The sequence below is a fragment of the Felis catus genome, chromosome X, assembly GCF_018350175.1.
Source record: "Felis catus isolate Fca126 chromosome X, F.catus_Fca126_mat1.0, whole genome shotgun sequence".
Taxonomy (NCBI): Eukaryota; Metazoa; Chordata; class Mammalia; order Carnivora; family Felidae; genus Felis; species Felis catus.
In genome coordinates this window covers 836,548-842,783 of record NC_058386.1, presented here as the reverse complement: position 1 = coordinate 842,783, position 6,236 = coordinate 836,548, and positions in this window count along the sequence as shown.

The following is a 6,236-nucleotide window of genomic DNA, read 5'->3' as shown; positions in this document are numbered from 1 at the left end:
TTCTGTCCCTGTGTCCTCACATCGTTATGTGGTCGTCCCTCCCTGTTTGTGTCCTGACCTCCTGTTCTTTTTTCTTTAATTTTTTTAATATTTAGTTTTGAGAGAGAGACAGAGCGTGAGAGGGGGAGGGGCAGAGAGAGAGGGAGAGAGAATCGGAAGCAGGCTCCAGGCTCCGAGCTGTCAGCACAGAGCCCGACTTGGGGCTCGAACTCACAAGCCGTGAAATCCTGACCTGAGCTGAAGTCGGACGCTGGACCCCTTGAGCCCCCCAGGTGCCCCTCCCCCGGCCTCCTAGTCTTATGAGGACACCCATCGTATGGGATCAGGACCCACCCTATGAGCGTCGTTGTGCCTTGACCCCCTCCTTGAAGACCCCACTGCGTGCACAACGGCATTCTGAGGTCCTGGGGTCACGGCATCTGCCTACAGATTCTGGGCTGATACAATGCTGCCCATATCAGGGACCAGTCGACCCAGAGAAATCTGACCCTAAGAAACGTGAACCGTGCCCCACGGGTGTCCCACGGGAGAGGCACTGGGGAGCAGGTGCCCGTGCACCCACACCCCCTCCCTCTGTCCCCCTGCCCGTGCACCCACACCCCCTCCCTCTGTGACCCCGCCCCGTACACATCCCCCCTTCCCCGCGGAGAGAGGCTCACCAGGGCTCTCCTGCGAAGGAGAAACCTGGGGGCTGCGTCTCTGTCCCCTGCGGGATCATCCCGGGGAGGAGGGAGGTTGTGCGTTCAACTATTGGGCCCCTCGACCCCGGGACAGCTTCTGGGGAAGCCACGTGCGCACCTGTTCCCGTGGGGAGGGGGGGTGGAAGCTACGAGGAAGCACAGAAAACCCGGAGGTTTCACGCCTGCTTGGAAAGCGCCCCCATGACCGCGGGGGCCAGGCCCCTAGCACAGGCGGCCCGGGGAGCGGGGGGCTCAGAGCCCCGCCTCTGTGTGCGTGTGTCAGCGCTGATCTCGCGACGGCTGGGGGCAAACACCACTGCAGAGCAGAACCGGACCCTGGGTCCAGTTCTCGGACCCAATGCTGTCCCGTTCACAGGTGTGCATGGGGCCGGGTGCTTCCATACGGTGAGTTCTGCGGGTTCAGCGACGTGTGTTAAAAACAGAGAGAGAGTGGGGCGCCTGGGTGGTGCAGTCGGTTAAGCGTCCGACTTCAGCCAGGTCACGATCTCGCGGTCCGTGAGTTCGAGCCCCGCGTCAGGCTCTGGGCTGATGGCTCGGAGCCTGGAGCCTGTTTCCGATGCTGTGTCTCCCTCTCTCTCTGCCCCTCCCCTGTTCATGCTCTGTCTCTCTCTGTCCCAAAAATAAATAAACGTTGAAAAAAAAATTAAAAAAAAAAAAAACAGAGAGAGAGAGACAGAGGGAAATGAGACAGTGGTGAATGTAGAAAGACACCTTTCATTCCGGAACGTGGCAGTCGCGGACGGGAAACCTTGGGTGAGACCCAGCTCGGCTCTGAGCGCAGGGTGGGCCCGCGGGGTGGGTGGCGAAGCAGCATTAGGGGTAAGTGGGATCCTGCCCAAATGGATGTCCCAGGACTCCTGCCGAAGGCAGAGCGGGGTGATCAGACGTGACCTGGGGAGGTGGGCAGTGAGAAACCCCTTCAGGTCTCCAGGTGAGCAGATATCTGGCTGACTAAATATCCAGGTGAGCAGATATCCAATTGACTAGCTCTCCAGGTGAGCAAATATCCAAGTGACTAGGTATCCAGGTGAGCAGATATCCAGGTGGCCACATATTGAGAGCAGTTGTCAGTTTTTTGGTAAAACTGGGTGATGCAGGGATGAATCCGGAAGCCCGAAGGTCAGGCCTGCTTGAGAGAAAGAGCGCAGGGGTGCCTGCTAGAGTCTGGTGGAGGAGACAAACTGTAGAGTCCTGGCCCCGTCCTTGTCAATGCCCTGCCTGGGTCTCGTGGGGCCACAGTAACAAATCACCCCACAGGTGCCTGACACGGTGACTTGCAATGAGGGTGAGGGTGCTGGGGGAGGGTCCTGCCCTGGAGCCTGGGGGGTGGGGCTGTGAGGGAACCAGTTTGTGTTTTCCAAGCCCCGGTCCGTGGGCCTCCGGATGGTCTCCCCAGACACGTCTGCACGCACCTGGATGGACAAAGCGGTAACGTTCAGCCCTCAGCGCCGATCCTGACCGTGGCCCGCGGTGCTGACGTCCCTCTAGCTCACCTGCCCAGCGTCAGTCGTGCACCCCAGGTACCCGCCTCCCCCGGGGGACCCTGTGTCCTGCCCTTCGCTGGGCTCTGATTCAGGGGGGACGTGGCCGTTTTCCAGCAGGAGGTGTGCCCGGAGGCCACAGAGCCCAGGGACACGGAAGGTGATGGGACCTCTGCCGTATGTGTTCTAATTTCACCCGCGGGCGACTCAAACCAAGCCCTGCAGCGGGGGGGGGGTCCCTGCAGGTGGAGGGCGATGCTGACCTCCCGGCCCCGTAGAACGCCTCCCCAAAGCCAGGATTTATCAGCCGTCGCTGTGTCCCGAACACGAGTTTGGAGAAGCACCCCCCGCCCCCCACGTGCACCCCACGGCGAGCCCTCGGGTTTGCGCTCATGGTGCATGTTTGTTCAGCCCAGCATCCCTCTGCCTCGTTTGAATCCTACATGCCGCGTGCAGCCTGGGAACCGTCAGAAGGAACGCGGATGTTGCACACAAGAGCCGTGACTCACAGATGCTATCTCTCCCCTTTGCATCTCGCTCACAAACGTCCCCCGCCCCACGCGGTCCCCGCCCCCACATGGTGCTTATCACGATCAGTGGCAGAGATAACAGGCGAGAGCTGACGATGCCCCCCTGGCCACCCGTGCACTGGAAAAGGAAGACGGGTGCTCCCCCCTCGACGTCCCAGACGCACGGAGAGACTCCGCTCTCTGAACAGGGCTGGCCCACCTCTCTTGAGAACGGCCGGACCTTCGAAGAAAGGGAGGAACCCTGCTGCTGACTGTCTGGCCGGGGCTGCGCTGTGTGACCTCAGGCGGTGTCTGAACCTCTCTGAGCCTTTGTGTCTGGTGTCTCCTGAGGACCCACAGCCCCTTCTGGAGCAGCTGTGGGGATGAAACGCGGGATGGGCACGTGTCCACGTGGGATGGATAGGAGCACAGGGCTGCAAACCCTTGAACCGGCTGCATTTACGCCCATAGTCAAGCGTCACACATGACCCTGTAGGCGCTGTCCCAGCCAACAAAACCATCCCGCGTCGTAACTGCTTTGCCCACATTTGCCGGGAACAGAGCTCCCTCCCGATGTTCGTACCCGCTTGAGAATTCCGGACGTAGACGTTCGAGCACAACGCGGGATGGCAAAGCACAGACCCTGAGGACGGGAGGTGACGAGTCCTGGACATTGGTGTCTTTTTTCGAGCTCCTTGGGGCTAATCATGTGGGTCTTCCTGGAGGAGGGGGCAGGGATCGCTCGCTGGGGTTTGGGGGCATCCGGGACTGGTGGGCAGGCGTCTCGCCCTGACAGAGGCCCTTGACTTGGTGGCCTTTGGGTCCCTGTCCCTTGGCTGGGTTCTGCGCCCTGGAAGCCGATGAGTAAACATTGTGCACCGTCCCCCGTGGCTTGGGGCTCCCTGGGGAGGCTTCTTCTGGCCACTCCTGTCCCCCATTTGTGCCCAGTGCACCCCACGGAGGGACAGAGAAACGCAGGACCGCAGCTGTCTCCAGCTCACAGGCGAGAAGCTGGCGAAGGTCCCCGCCGTCCTCTCCCCCGACCGTGGCCTCTGCTCACCCGTGGCCACTGCCAACCTCGAGGCTGTGAATCCGTACTCCCACCTTTCTATGCAGAAGGCACACACCCTCGCCAGGACGTCGGCCACTTGGTGACCCCCAAATACTTCTTAGACACCCCAGCGATGAGAGCTTCCAGGCACATCCATCACACTTTCAGAAGGAGCTGTTGTAATCAAGTCTCACAGGATTTCTCCCTTTATTCGCTGAGCCAGGACTGTTTCCAATAAAAAAATGGTTATTTATTTAAAAATGTTTTAATGTGTATTATTTTTGAGACAGAGAGAGAGAGAGTAAGCAGGGGAGAAACAGACAGAGAGGGAGACAGAATCGGACGCAGCTCCAGGGTCCAAGCGGTCAGCACAGAGCCCCACGCGGGGCTCGAACCCACGGACCGTGAGATCGTGACCTGAGCCCAAGTCAGACGCTTAACGGACTGAGCCCCCAGGGGCCCCATGCTAGGTGTGTATTTGTAGGGTTCTTATGCAATGTGAGGCCGTAGTGGGTTGAAAGGTGTCCCCCCAGTGGCCACCCACTTGTCCGTAAAAACAGAACCTTATTTGCAAACAGCGTGTTTGCAGATGTGAGTAAGTGAAGGATCTGACACGAGCCCCTCCTGGACCAGGGGGGCCCTGACTCCGATGGCAGGGGCCTTAAGAGACAGAAGGGGAGAGACAGAGACAGAGGAGAAGCCCCGTGAAGCCGGAGGCGGAGAGGGGAGGGACGCGGCCACAAGTCCAGGGACGTCTGGAGCCCCAGAAGCTGGAGGAGGCAGGAAGGGGCCTCCCCTGCAGCATCTGGAGGGAGCACAGCCCTGCCTGGATCTCAGGGGTCCTGCCTCCCCTGAAACTCAGTGGTCCTGACCCTCCTGGATCTTAGTGGTCCTCCCCTGCCTGGATCTCAGCAACCCTGCCCTGCCTGATCTCAGGGGTCCTGCCCTGCCTGGATCTCAGCATCCCTGCCCTGCCTGGATCTCGCACTCTGGCCTCCAGCGCGGAGGGTGTGTGGGGAGGTACATTTCTGTCCGTGTTTCCACGTGTGCAAACCTCCCTCCGACCGCAACAAATATGGCTCCCATTATCCCCATTAACCCCGTTCATTGACTTCAGCCCAGAATTCACGGAAAACAGTTTCAGAATCGGCGGTGCTGGGATTGTGCGTGTTCAGCATTTCTGTGTGTCCGGAACCTAGCCAGAAAAACACACGCTCGGAAATCCGTGCAGACGAACGAACCCACTCTTGTTTTCACGAAAAGCTCTGTCCACATTTGGAATCTCGGATCAGCGTACCCCCCTCACCCTCGAGACTCGGAGGGACAGGTGCTTTCGGTGGGCGCTTACATTACACAGAAGAAACGATTAGGATTCAAATGGGGGGAGGAACGCCCAGACATCGGCCAGGCATGACAAGGTGTCTCTGGTCATGCTGGAAAAATACGTCGTAAAAACGTCTACGGTTCGTTCACGTCGCGGCTCAATCCATTTTCATATTTTCTTCAATAAAAAAGATCCCCTAACACGGATATTTCAAGGCCACGCACCGCGTCTCTGTCTCCCGGCCAAGAGAACGTGAATTTAAGAGGTGCCGAGTTTCATGGCTTGGGACCCTCCGAGTCTGAAGTCAAAAATCGCTTTTTTACGAAGTTCTGAGGACCGACATCGGGCGAAACACGTGGAGACTCTCACAGATCCACGTTCGAAGCACCCCAGGACCTTGGGTGCTCAGTGTGGCAAATGCTTAAATTTTATAACAGGTATAAAATTGGATTTTTATACTTAAATGTTATAACAAGCGGGCCAGGGGTTTCGACTCTGGTCATGAGCCGAGCGGCTGAGATTTCCCCGATCCGGGTCTGCCGTATCCGGGCTGCTGAGACCAACAAGTCCGTAAAGAGGGGATTTTCCATGTTCCTCGGGTCTCCCCCCAGCCCGGCTGTCACCTCTGGGTGGTCACCCCCTGTCGTGCTGAAAACAGGGGCTTCAGGAAAACGGCCGTTGGGGACTTTAGAACGTTGCCAGCTTTTGAGTGAGGACACGCCTTTGCCTCTGAGACCCCTTGCAGGGAGAGGGTCTTGCACATGCCCCAGGGAAGCGTGTGTTTCGTGAGCAGACGGCCACGTGATCGCCGAGGAACTGTGGCCGGTCACAGACTCCTCTGGAATCCTTTACCCATAAAATCTGAGCTGTGTTGACGGATTCCCGACACTGGCTTCCCCCCACTGCTGCGTGTGCACAAGGATATTTTTTTTTTAATTTTTTTTTCAACATTTATTTATTTTTGGGACAGAGAGAGACAGAGCATGAACGGGGGAGGGGCAGAGACAGAGGGAGACACAGAATTGGAAACAGGCTCCAGGCTCCGAGCCATCAGCCCAGAGCCTGACGCGGGGCTCGAACTCACGGACCGCGAGATCGTGACCTCGCTGAAGTCGGACGCTTAACCGACTGCGCCACCCAGGCGCCCCACAAGGATATTTTTAATGAACT